The following is a 13,741-nucleotide window of genomic DNA, read 5'->3' as shown; positions in this document are numbered from 1 at the left end:
AAACTGGGGAATCAATGGATGGTGTGTAAAATGAATAAATCAAGAAAGAGAAAAAAGTTTACCTACAATTACAATGGAAACCAGAAAACTCAAAATAGAAACTGTTTAAAAAAAAAAAAGAGTTTTCTCTGTGGCATGATGTTGGGATGTGGAGACATGGGAAACAATGCTCTTAGATATTTTTTCATTTGTTACTACTTCTAATTGGATAATAATGACGACTTTCAAAACATTAAAGAAAAAAACCATCTCGTAAACAAATCTGTGGATCCCCAAGTAAAAGACTGAGAGGGCTGTTGAGTGAACTACAATGTTTGGTTTATTTTTCTTTCCAAATTTCCTTTTAATCTGAATATCTAATTTGCAGGCTGTGGTGGAGGCATTTCCTGCATACAATGGGGCATTTCCCCACCTCTGTATAATACCTAACTCCAGAAATCCTACATGTACACTCTTCCTGATAAAATGCTTAAAGTGATTAAAAAAAACCATCTAAAATAAATATTATCTGAGAAAGGGAGGGAAGGAGAGGAAGGCAGTGACCCTAAAATGGGTGCCTCTGTTCATCTCAGGCTGGTGGTAGAATAAGGAGACACCTTAAGCCAACTTATAGCTTGAATCATAAGCCTGCTTTCTCTATAGTCACGGCCATCAGAATTTTAAGAACATGTAATCATATATACATATATATATAATTTTATCTATGACTAAAAAGGAAGAGAGAGGATTCTTATGTAAGTAGGACAGGAAATTAAAAAAAAAAAAAAAAACATGTTAAATTGACCAAGAGATGTCCCACTGCAATCAGATAACAAATATGTTGGGCTAAATGATTTCTCCCATTATTTCCCTGAATACATGACTTACTGTCTATATTACATCTGAGATACAGAGAGAAAAGTCATTTTCTCTACCCTTCTGGGCATTTGTTCCATAATCTTATTAAATAAAATAGGAAACTATTATACTGAAAAGCAATTAATTTTTCACTGAAAGAAAAATACAAGCATTTTCATAAATACAAATTTAAAAATTATCATGTTTTTCAAGTAGAACACTTTATCATGCATCAGAAAGTCCATAATAAGCTGGGCACGGTGGCTTATGCCTGTAATTCCAGCACTTTGGGAAGCTGAGACAGGAAGATCACCAGAGGCCAGGAGTTCTACACCAGCCTGGCCAACATGGCAAAAACCCGTCTCTAGTAAAAATCCAAAAAATTAGCCAGGCGTGGTGGTGGGCACCTGTAATCCCAGCTACTTGAGAGGCTGAGGCAGGAGAATTGCTTGAACCTGGGAGGCAGAAGCTGCAGTGAGTCGAAGTCATGCCATTGCACTCCAACCTGGGCAACAAGAGTGAAACTCCATCTCAAACAACAATAAAAAAAGTCTATAGTATGTGTATTGACATTAGACAACAAAGGTTAAACCTTAATTCAGGTTAAACACATTTATTTTATATCAATCAATAACAAACAGCAGTTTTAGAATTTTTAGAGTTTATTCTTTTAAATGCGAATCTCTTCCTCTTGCTTCTTCTGGAACTCTAATTGTACATATTTTAGAACTAAATGGTCCCTAGGATTGCTCATTTCTTTATATCTTTTCTTCATATTGGATAAATTTCTATTGTCTATCTTCAAGTTCATTAATTCTTTTCTCTGTCACCTCCATTATGTTATTAAGCCCAGTCAGTGAATTTCTTTGCAGATATTTTACCTTAACTTCCAATATTTCTACTTGGTTATTTTTTATGTTTTCTATTTCTCTTCTCATATTTCCTATCTTTTTATTTTTCTTGACCTCATTGAGCACATTTAAAATAGCTGCCTTAAGTCCTTGACTGATAATTCCAACATCTGAATCACTTGAGTGTTGGCCTTTCCCCTTGAAAATGGGTCATATTTTCCTTATTCTTCATTGGTTGAGCAACTTTAGATTTGTATTCTGGACACTGTGATCCTTTTGTTTTGAAACTCTGGAATCTGTCATATTCCTCCACAGAATGCTGACGGTTTTATTTTATCAGGCAATTAGGTAGAATAAAACTGCAGAGTCTATCACACTTTAGGTGGATAGGAAATCAAATTTCAACATAGTTCTTATTATTTAGCTGCAAGGTGCTTTGAGTTTGCCCTATGCATTACTTTAATTCAGGAGTTAGCTAGAGACCCAAACAAAGTTTCCAGATGAAAGCTGGAGCTCCCCTTTTCTGGCTTTTTCCTTTCTAAGAATACCAACCTTATGTCCCAGCAGTGATGGCTACCCTATGTCCTTGAAAAAAAAAATTACTTGGTATATTCTCAGAAAAAAAAAAAAAAAAAAAAAAAAAAGATTATGTCCTTTTGATTTCTATAGATGCTAACAGGTAAAGAAATTGCTATGGTCTGATTGTATGTGTCCCTCCCTAGAAGTCACGTGTTGGAATCCTAATCCCCAAGATGATTTCATGTGGAAATGAAGCCTTTGGCAGGTGATTAGGTCCCAAAGGAGGTGATAAGGTGATTAAAATGGAATTAGCACCTTTATCAAAGAGGCCTGAGGGAGGTTGGCCATCTTTTCCATTATATGAGCACAGAACGAGAAGGTGCCATCTATCAACCAGAATGCAGCCCCTCAATAGGCCCCAACTCCACTGGTGCCTTATTCTTGGACTTGTCAGCCTCTAGAACCACGAGAAATAAATTTCTGTTGTTTAGAAGTTACCTAGTTAATGGTGTTGTCTAATAGCAGCCTGAATGGACTATGACAAAATTCCACTAATCTGAGGACCAACCCAAAGAACATTAGGATGATTTAATGGCAGATGACAATTCTTTTTTTTTTTTTTTTTTTTTCCAGACGGCGTTTCGCTCTTGTTACCCAGGCTGGAGTGCAATGGCACGATCTCGGCTCACCGCAACCTCCGCCTCCTGGGTTCAGGCAATTCTCCTGCCTCAGCCTCCCGAGTAGCTGGGATTACAGGCATGCGCCACCATGCCCAGCTAATTTTTTGTATTTTTAGTAGAGACGGGGTTTCACCATGTTGACCAGGATGGTCTCGATCTCTTGACCTCGTGATCCACCCGCCTCGGCCTCCCAAAGTGCTGGGATTACAGGCTTGAGCCACCGCGCCCGGCAACAATTCTTATCTTTCATTGAGGATCTTACCTGAATGACTTATCTGGAAATCCTCAGTTGGGAGGAATTTTTTATCCCTGGCTATGCAATAATATGCAATCATGCTTTGATTCTTAGTTAGAAATTACAAGGGAAGATTCATTTACAGAGTGTTCACTTGTAACTTTTCAACTGGAAATGTTTTTCTACTTTGGGGCTATCTTTGAGGGTTTAGCCTTGGCTAGTGCCTCTCCAGAGGCCTATAGGCTGAAGGATCGCAGCTACTTGCCCCACATAATGCATTGTCTCCTTGGTGCGCATACTTCTGAAAATCAAGTTAGGACATAACAACATGATTTGAGGTTCATTTTCATTACAGACATTTTCTTAAAAGAAAAAGATTTGTTTTAGGGTTGGGTGTAAACGTGAGGGTTTGTTACATAGGTGAACTTGTGTCACTAGGGTTTGTTGTAAAGATTGTTTCATAACCCAGGTATTAAGCCTAGTACCCAATAGTTATCTTTTCTGCTCCTTTCCCTCTTCCCACCCTACACCCTCAAGTAGAGCTCAGTGTCTGTTGTTTCCTTGTGTTCATAAATTCTCATCATTTAGTTCCCACTTATAAGTGAGAACATGCAGTATTTGGTTTTCTATTCCTGCCTTAGTTTGCTAAGGATAATAGCCTCCAGTTCCATCCATGTTCCTGCAAAAGACATTATCTCATTCTTTTTAATGACTGCATAGTATTCCATGGTGTATATGTACCATATTCTCTTTTTTTTTTTTTTTTTTTTGGGAATTTAAAAAATATGTATTTATTTTGCAAATGAGGAATCAAAATACATATTTTGAACTGTTTCAAATGGTTTAGTATTATTTTTTCAGATTGAATTATTTCTAAACTACAATACATTAATTTAAAATATACTGCATGGAATATAGCCTTAAAATTTATTATTACATATAAAGGAATAAGCTTATATGTATAACTTGGTAAAAATTAACTTTTTCATTCATAGGGATTCTTTTTTTTTCCCATTTATTTATTTTATTGCACACTCTATCGTATATGTCTTTTATCTTCAGAAAACAGATAAGAGAATGGAAAATTCTCTAAAATGGTGAGATGGTATCTCATTGTGATTTTGATTCACATTTCTCTAATGATCAGTGATATTGAGCTTTTTTCATACGTTTGTTGGCTGCATGTATGTCTCCCTTTGAAAAATTTCTGTTCATGTTGTTTGCCCACTTTTTAATGGTATTGTTTGTTTTTCTCTTGTAAATTTGTTAAAGTTCCTTATAGATGCTGGATATTAGACCTTTGTCAGGTACATAGTTTGCAAATATTTTCTTCCATTCTGTGGGTTGTCTGCTCACTCTGCTGATAGCTTCTTTTGCTGTGTAGAAGCTCTTAGGTTTAATTAGATCTCACTTGTCAATTTTTGCTTTTGCTGTGATTACCTTTGGTGTCTCTTTCATGAGCTCTTTGCCCATCCCTATGTCTGGGACAGTATTGCCTAGGTTGACTTCCAGAGTTTTTATAGTTTTAGGTTTTACATTTAAGTCTCTAATTCATTTTGAATTGACTTTTGTATATGGTGTAAAGAAGGGGTCCAGCTTCACTCTTCTGCATATGGCTAGCCAGTTATCCCAGCACTATTTATAGAATAAGGAGTCTTTTCCCCATTGCTTTTTTCTTTTGTCAGCTTTGTCAAAGATCATAGATGGTTATAGGTGAGCAGCCTAATTTCTGAGCTCTCTATTCTGTTCCATTGGTCTATGTGCACGTTTTTAGAGAGAGTTTTCTTTTTCCACTTTCCATTCTGGCAATCAAGAACATTTTGGGTAAATCTTTCAAGGTTTCACTGATGCTAGATATCCAGCAACAGTGAACTGAAGCAAAATCTTCTTTTTAATTCCTTTGAACCCTGGTCTAAAGTCCTCTTTTTCTAATATTCAGAATATATAATTTTAAAATCTATATATCCCAATATTGCTTCTTACCTAATTCTTTCTATCATTAAAAAATGTTGGCCAGGCATGGTGACTCATATCTGTAATCCCAGCATTCTGGGAGGCTGAAGTGGGAGGATTGCTTGAGCCCAGGAGTTTGAAACCAGCCTGGACAACCTAGTGAGACCTCACCTATACAAAAAAATTTAAAAATTAGCCAAGCATGGTGCGGCATGCCTGTAATCCCAGCTATTCAGGAGGTTGAGGTGGAAGGATTGCTTGAGCCCTGGGAAGTCAAGGTTGCAGTGAGCTGTGATCATGCCTCTGCATTCTAGCCTGGGCAACAGAGTGAGACCTTGTCTCAAAACAAAACAAACAAACAAAAATGTTGCTACTGCCTTATATAAATGCCCAGAAATTTCAGATATCAGGTAAATTTTGAAGAAACTCAACAAGCAAGGCAAATAATTCTTTGATTCTGTTTTGTTCAATCTTATATGGAGAACAATTAATATTCTAAAAAATATAATGTTTAAGTTGGATGTCTTTTGTCATCAGTAAGTAGAGGAAGTAGGGTGAATCCATAGTTTATAGAATTTGAAATATTTGTACTTAACAATGATGTTTCAGAAAAATGAGAAAAACCCTTCCCAAATATATCATTGCCCTTTAGCTACAAGCAGAATTTGGCAAGTGCAGCAGCTGAAACAACCTTCTTTTAAAGAGAGTTTTGCTTGTTTGTGCCATTTTAGTTAATGAACAGGATACCCAATGTCATAAATAAAATATATTACAGGAAATCTGAATAGGCCAATAAACAGAGAATGTTTAAACATATATGCTGTGTCACAGGCTTTCATGAATGAAAACAGATGGACTAGATAAAGTAATTTTGTTTTTAGTCCAGACACTCTGGTATTTCAAGGCTGTTGAAGTCCCAGGATTAAGTCAGGCTGAAAATTACATCTCCCTGATGTTAGTTGATGATTTTTAATTTCTTAGGCTTTTACAACTGCAAAATCATTTTCTAATAAAAGGAGAAATGACAGGTGGATTAAAAAAAATGACCTTTGAGTATGGTGTGGTTTGTAACAATTAAGGAAGTGATGTAAACAATTACATACATGAAGCACAGTTGGCCATCCACAAATTCTCAAGGCTGTTTCTTCTACCAACATTGAATTTCTGAGGTGCAACACTGGAACTTCACTTGGTTTTGGCTTTAATGCTAACAAGTCAAATTGGAGTAAAAAGCTTTACAAGGTTAAGTACTATTTTACAACAAAATTTCCCTTATGAAAAAAAAGATGATTATTGTACATAGTTATCCCATAGTTAAAGAAAAAAAATCCCATGTGTTCTCTTAGAGTGTGTGTTATTTTTAACAGGGAAATCTTCAAAATTCACTGAATCCATTTCTGTGTTTACATCTAAATAAGAATTAAGTAATAATGTTACAAGTTGCTGCTATTATTATTGTTACTATAGAACGTGATTACATCAAAATAAATCCCAAATGGATCAGAGTTGAAAATTTAATAAAAGTCAAGAATGAAAAAACTAGAAGAAAAATAATCTAATAGTTATCAAATTTCTGGGTGAGAAAGGATTTTAAACCTTAAAAATGATAAATGAAATCAGAGTCAAAATAAAAAGATCAGTTGGTTTGTCTATATAAAACTATTGTACATGAGAAAGTAAATTAAAAGGAAAAAAAATGGAGGAGAAAATATTTCAACATTTATGACAAAATGTATGCAATACTTAGCTCCCTAAATTCTAAAGAATACCTGAAAATCAGTATAAAGATGGGGAAAGAACACAACTGCAAAAAGAGAAAATAAGAATAAGAGATTTTTTAAAGTGTTTAATATTACCACTAATCAAATAAATGTAGAATACAGCAATAATGAAGACATTCAACAGCAATTTATTATCCAGGATTCCACACATGCCTAGCAAGGGTAGGTAAGGGGCACTGAATCTGTTACAAGTCATTTAGAAAGCAAAGTGGTAGTAAAACGACACATTCTATTGGCAGTATTTTAGAAAAAACAGACACTTCCATACACTATTGGCAGAGAACAAAGTAATACTATCCCTATGGAGTACAATTTGGCAATATTCATCAAAATTACAGATTCATCCCAGCACTTTTGGAGGCTGGGGTGGGTGGATGGTTTGAGTCGAGGAGTTGGAGACCAGCCTGGGCAACATAGCAAAATGATGCTACAAGAGGAGGGATGAGAAATGGGTGTGGGGAGAGAAATTCTTTTTTTTTTTTTTGAGACGGAGTTTTGTTCTCGTTACCCAGGCTGGAGTGCAGTGGCGCGATCTCGGCTCACCGCAACCTCCGCCTCCTGGGTTCAGGCAATTCTCCTGCCTCAGCCTCCTGAGTAGCTGGGATTACAGGCACGCACCACCATGCCCAGCTAATTTTTTGTATTTTTAGTAGAGACGGGGTTTCACCATGTTGACCAGGATGGTCTCGATCTCTTGACCTCGTGATCCACCCGCCTCGGCCTCCCAAAGTGCTGGGATTACAGGCTTGAGCCACCGCGCCCGGCCCTGAGAAATTCTTTAAGAACAAGGGACACTGCTATGCTAGGGAGTTAAGAGTAGGAGCCCATTTATGATAAGCAGCAAAATGGAATCATAGTCAGTTCTTAGGGACATGAGAAGTACAAGAGAGCTAAAAAAACACCAAGTAAGTACTTTGAAAAGTTGCCTGAGGAGTGATGCGTCTGCCTACCCTCCAAGCTACATGATTACTTCTCATATTTTGTCAATTCTCCTCTATTACCACTGTCTCTCCTAGTTCTATTAGGGGAAAAGGAAAACACAGAAAAAGGTCAGCCAGTCAGCTAGTTTCACCATGATTCATACACCATGATTTATACACAGCATTCATACACATGCTACCAGAAGAATTTGCTCAATTCTGAGATCCCCTATGCCTCAAGGGCTTTGCATGTGTCTAAATTAGCAAAAACAATATGCAAATTCAAAAGATGTAAAGATTATAGCATTATAGCTGATTTACAATCAAAGAATCCCATTTATGAGAAAGCTTATGGTGGTTGGGGGTGGGGTAAATAAAGGAAAGGGATAGATATTTATGAATCTATAAAAGAGTATCAAGATTCTATAATAGATGGCATCATAAAATAACAAAGTGATATGATAAAATTGACTGAAGATCTGAATTCAGAATTCCAGCTCCATTGCTAAACTTATATGTCTGTGGAGGATAAGTTAAACATCAGTTGATTGATTCATAAATTTAATTATTTTTCATTAAGCTGGTACCATAAAGAAGGTACCAAGCCAAATGCTGAGGATACAGCAGGGTATAAGATAGCTATAGAACAAAGGAAATTTTAATAAGTACCAACAACACAGTGAAAAGACTATAGAAGAGTAGGCATATCTGTTTTAATCTCAAATGGTTAGGGAAGGCTTCCTGGATTAATGTTAAGGTCAGACCTAAATCTGAAATGTAAATAGGAGTTAGGGATCTAAAATAGGGTGGGAAGAGTACTCTAGACAGGAGTAACAGTATTTGCAAAGTCTTACAAGTCAGTATTATGTGTCAGTTAGAAAGACTAAAGAGATTATTAATTGATAATTATGGAGGCTGCAGTTACAGACTAGTTGTTAAGGAAGTATAACATCAAGGGTAAGTAAAATGAGATAATAATCAAAGTGGACAGTAGGTTTGTTCTATTAATTCAAAATATTTTTGAATACTTATTATGTGCAAGGCACTATTCTTGGTACTTGGAATATATCAATGAACAAAGCAAACCAGAGTCCCTGTTCTGATGAAGCTTATGTTCTAATACAGGGTGTGAGACAATCAACAGCAATCATAGCATAAATGATATGGTGCATTAGAACATGGTAAGTACTGTGGGTCTGGTGGACTGGAGTCCAGGTGGATGAGGGGTATTTTAAGAAGAGTAGTCACGAATTGCCTCAGCGAGCTGGTGGTGATTGGGCAAACACTTGAAAGAGAAGAGGAAGTGAGCTTTGCAATTACTCAGACACGGCACATTCCAGGCAGACAGAAGAGCCAGCACGATAAGGATTGTGACTGGTATGCTCTAAAACAGCAAGAAGCTGGGTGTGGCAGAACAAGCAGGCAAAGGGGTGAGTAATGTGAAATGAAGTCAGAGAGACAATGAGGGGTAGAGGCAGACCTTGTGGGATCCTGTAGGCTACTATGAGAATTCATGAAGAAGATGCCAAAAGCAATTGCAATAGAAGCAAAAAATAACAAATGGGACCTAATTAAACTGAAGGGCTTTTCCACAGCAAAAGACACTACCAACAGAGTAAGCAGACAACCTACAGAATTAGAGAAAATCCTTGTAAACTATGGATCTAACAAAGGTCTAATATCTACCATCTATAAGAAATTTAAATTTACAAGAAAAAAACAACCCCATTAAAAAGTGGGCAAAGGATGTGAACAGACACTTCTCAAAAAAAGACATATACCGCCAACAATCATATGAAAAAAACTAAACACCACTGATTGTTAGAGAAATGCAAATCAAAATCACAGAGATACCATCTCACACCATCAGAATGGGTATTATTAAAAACTCAAAAAATTACAGATGCTGGTGAGGTTGTGAAGAAAAAGGAGTGCTTATACACTGTTGGTGGAAGTGTAAACTAGTTCAACCATTGTGGAAAACAGTGTGGGAATTCCTCAAAGACCTAAAGACAGAACTATCATTTGAACCAGCAATTCCATTACTGGGTATACACCCAAAGGAACATAAATTATTCTATTATAAAGACACATGGATGTGTATGTTCATTGCAGCACTATACACAACAGCAAAGACATGGAATCAACCTAAATGCCCATCAATGACAGACTGGATAAAGAAAACGTGGTACATATACACCATGGAATACTATGCAGCCAAAAAAAGAATGAGATTATGTCCTTTGCAGGGACGTGGATAGAGCTGGAGGCCATTACCCTTAGCAAACTAACACAGGGACAGAAAGCCAAATTCCACATGTGCTCACTTATAAGTGGGAGCTAAATGATGAGGACACATGGAGGGGAACACAATGGGGCCTATCAAAGCATAGAGGGTCGAAGGAGGAAGAGGATCAGGAGAAATAACTAATGGGTACTAGGCTTAATACCTGGGTGATAAAATAATCTGCACGACAAACCCCCATGATACACGTTTACCTGTGTAACAAACCTGCACATGTACCCCTGAACTTAAAAGTATGCTTTTTAAAAAAGAAAGAAAAAATGGCATGGGTCTGAAATAATTTCTGCAGGTGGGGACTGAGCCTGACCTCACATGAAAAAATAGATTAGGCAACTGATATGCAAATTCGAGGACAGTCAAGTTGAAATAGGCCATGAGGGCCAAATCTGCATAAATTTCTCTTCTTTCTCTAACTTTCATTTGTGTGGAAATGTGGAAAAAATAAATAGCCTCCCAGACTGAAGGATTTTGAAGGCTCATACTCTGGCTTTGGAAAAAAGGTAATAAGAAAACAAGAGAGCATAAAGCCATGGGAAAACACTCTGGGGCAAAGATAGACAAAGTACAGTGAAAACAGGAGGAGTCTAGTAGTTTTAAGTAAATATTAAATGATGCGGCACAAAAATGTTAAATTATATTGCAAATACCTAATGATTACTCATAATTTAGTTTTTGATAATTTAGTCTTCAAAAAGATATTTTTCTGGGTTAAAATCACATTTGCTTTCATTCCTAGACAAAATAACTATTTAGAGAGTATTTCTCTAGATGCTACCTACAAGTGCTGCCTAGATGCCCTTGGGTGGACTCTCCTGGTTCAGCCGTCAGTAGCTCAGCTGCAGGCACTTTTTTGTCCCCTGTGACTAAGTGGAAACTTTGAAAGGTCTGTAGTTTTTTGAAAAAGATGGAATTTTTTTGAATTTGTAACCTCAACCACTTAAGAAGTTGAATTTAACTTCACAGATCATTTTACAGAAAATAAAACATCAAGTACTCACAAGATTGAATTTCAGGAAAGCCTTCTTGGATGCAAGATAAAGGCGGGGTGTAAAGTGAAAACAAAAGTAGCTGGAGTTAGGTCATTTGATTTTACACCCTGTACTCAAGACTGCTTCTCTCTGCCGACTGCAACAGGTTGGTACTTTCTTTCTTTTCTCATTCTGACTTGAATATATATTTTTTAAGCCCAAAGACCTTGTATATTTACCTATATAGAGGGAATCTTGATGCATAAATGTTTAAATGCTTGTTAAAAAAAAAAGTTATTTGAAAACAGATGTATACTTTAACTTTAAATGAAAAGCTTAATGTAGCAAGAAGAAAATATGATTTTAAATACCAGTACTTGTCAGTAAAACTTTGTTAAGGAGAAAATAGGTTTTGTTATACCAGTTTTTTTTTTTTTTTTGCTTTTATAAGTACTGATTTTTTTGTTGTTCTAATAGTAATTATAGACACTTAAAAGTGCATCTATGTATCTGCCAGGAGGATCATTTCTGCAAATAATTCCATTTCTATTCTTATTTACTCACATTTTTAGTAAGATTAATTCTTACTTAAAAACCCCCTTCCTTAATATATTATAATATTTGGCCATATTATTCCTTATCATCAGGTTTAAGGTTTTCTGATGAAAGAGAAAGGAAGAACAAGGTTCGTATTTTGTTAATAATTAATGCATAAGAACATAAAGTAGTCTTATTACGCACAAGGCATGTGCAAGTAGTTTTCCAGATTGGAACTTTTTAAGTAAACTTAATGATAAAAAGAATCATTTTTAAAAGTTGGGACCTAGTTTTTATATAATGAAAGCAATCCTTCTATGTGGTATCTTTCTTCAGAGCTTCTTTTCTTTGCTATATTCATTCAAAAAAAGTTAGCAAGCTTAAGAATGTTCTTTAGTTGGCACACTGTTTTGAAAATAATATTTTCATTATTGATTCTGTAAGAATATTTGAGATTCTTCAAAGGACAAAAACAAATCAAGGAAGATAGAAAGGCTAAAAGGAATGAAAAATTCAGCACTATAATAAAAACACTGAGAGTCATTATTTCATACGTTCCAAAGCTTATGAATTCTGTGCAAGCTTATCTTAATACTATGGGGTGCTAGTAGCCAGTATTGTGCAATAACTATGTTGACAGAGTAGATTGCTGGCATACTATCTATCTATTCTATCCATTCTAGAGTAACAGCTTTATACCTGCTGGCAAAACTAATTTGACAAATATTTACTGAGAAGCTACTGTGTGCCAGGCATGTTAACAAGATTTTCTTTACAAACACAAATCAAATAGGTCATGCTCTGAGGAGTTTAGAACCTAGAGGAACAAGGTAGTATGGGAAATGTATCCTTTCCATAGGATGGGATCAGTTCTCAGAGTGGTACGTAGAGATTGCTAATACATCAGGAAAGTCTTCTGGGGAGGTAGCATCCATGTTAATTGAGTAGGAATTGGCCCTTCCAGGGGAGGGCAGGATATCATATGGTAGATAAAGGAACAGAACGGGCAATGATGTAGACAGATGCTGTTGCATGGTGAGTGCTAGTCCACTGCTGAGAAATTAGTCCTATCACCATCTACAGAGTGGACACAGAATAGGGGGAGGTGGCAGGAGCCATGGGTGTTATGCTAAGGAGCTTGGATTGTGGCTTTCAGGTGAAGAGGTGTGTTTTCCAGATAAGGAGCAAAGCAGAAAAGAGACAGATTGGCAATTTAGAGATCAAACACTCTGGTGAAAATAAGAAAAATGTTTTTGACAAGGAGGTATTGAGGAGGAGTAACAACAGAATACCAGTTAGAAAGATACTGCTTGGCCAGGTGAGATGGCTCATGCCTGTTATCCCAACATTTTGGTAGGCCAAGGCAGGTGGATTGCTTGAGCCCAGAAGTTTGAGACCAGCCTTGGCAACTTGGTGAAACCCCGTCTCTACCAAAAATACAAATATTAGCCAGTCTCATAACTTGGTCTCAAAATAAATAAATAAATAAACAGATTGAAATTTAAAAATAAAATAAAATATTTTTTTAAAAAGGAAATAGCAGTAGGCCAGGTGGAAACATCATCGTTGAATTGTGCAAATGTGTGGAAGAGGGCAGACTGAGAAGACAGATTCAAGACTTATTTGGAAGGCAGAATCAGAACTTAGGAACTGATTGGGAATCAGGGTTGAAGGTGAGAGAGAAGACAAGAATGAAGCCGACTTACGGCTTAGTTGACTAGAGGGTAGTGGAGCTACTAAAACACAGTATACAATAAGCAAGTAGTGACCAGTTTTGGAGGGCAGTTGGCTAAAGGAGATCTAGTTTTATAAAAGGCAACTACTGACATTTAGTACAAATGCTGTGAGAACGTATTTAATTTATTTAAATTAAATTTATAAATAATATAAAAACCAAAAATAAATTTAAGTAAACCAAATAATTTACTAATTTATTTTCATTTTTATTCAATGTATTACAGATATATATATATATATATATCTTTTGCAGATTTAAAAAAAATTTATATATATATATATATATATACATTTTTTTTTTTGAGATGGAGCTTTTGCTCTTGTTGCCCAGGCTGGGGTGCAATGGTGGGATCTTGGCTCACTACAAGCTCCACCTCCCAGGTTGAAGCGATTCTCCTGCCTTAGCTTCCTGAGTAGC

The 13,741-nt window shown here is 36.2% G+C and overlaps 2 protein-coding genes across 4 annotated transcripts in view; one reads left to right on the top strand and one right to left on the bottom strand.

The window, feature by feature from the left end:
• The window catches only part of ACAD11 (acyl-CoA dehydrogenase family member 11), a 103,657-nt gene that overhangs the window by 23,147 nt on the left and 66,769 nt on the right, over nt 1-13,741 (bottom strand). The window lies entirely within an intron of this gene.
• Nucleotides 6,209-13,741, top strand: part of ACKR4 (atypical chemokine receptor 4) — a 9,927-nt gene continuing 2,394 nt past the window's right edge. The window contains exons 1-2 of one of the 2 annotated variants that reach the window (XM_032266518.1): nt 6,209-6,317; nt 11,045-11,215. The gene's annotated coding sequence lies outside the window, so the exon portion shown is untranslated. Of the gene's footprint in view, nt 6,318-10,528; nt 11,216-13,741 lie in introns of those variants that run through there. The other variant, XM_032266510.1, reaches the window with a different exon arrangement.

Source organism: Sapajus apella, unplaced genomic scaffold (assembly GCF_009761245.1).
Source record: "Sapajus apella isolate SASKATOON/1434 unplaced genomic scaffold, GSC_monkey_1.0 scaffold4, whole genome shotgun sequence".
NCBI lineage: Eukaryota > Metazoa > Chordata > Mammalia > Primates > Cebidae > Sapajus > Sapajus apella.
This window is presented reverse-complemented; position numbering and strand designations above follow the sequence as displayed.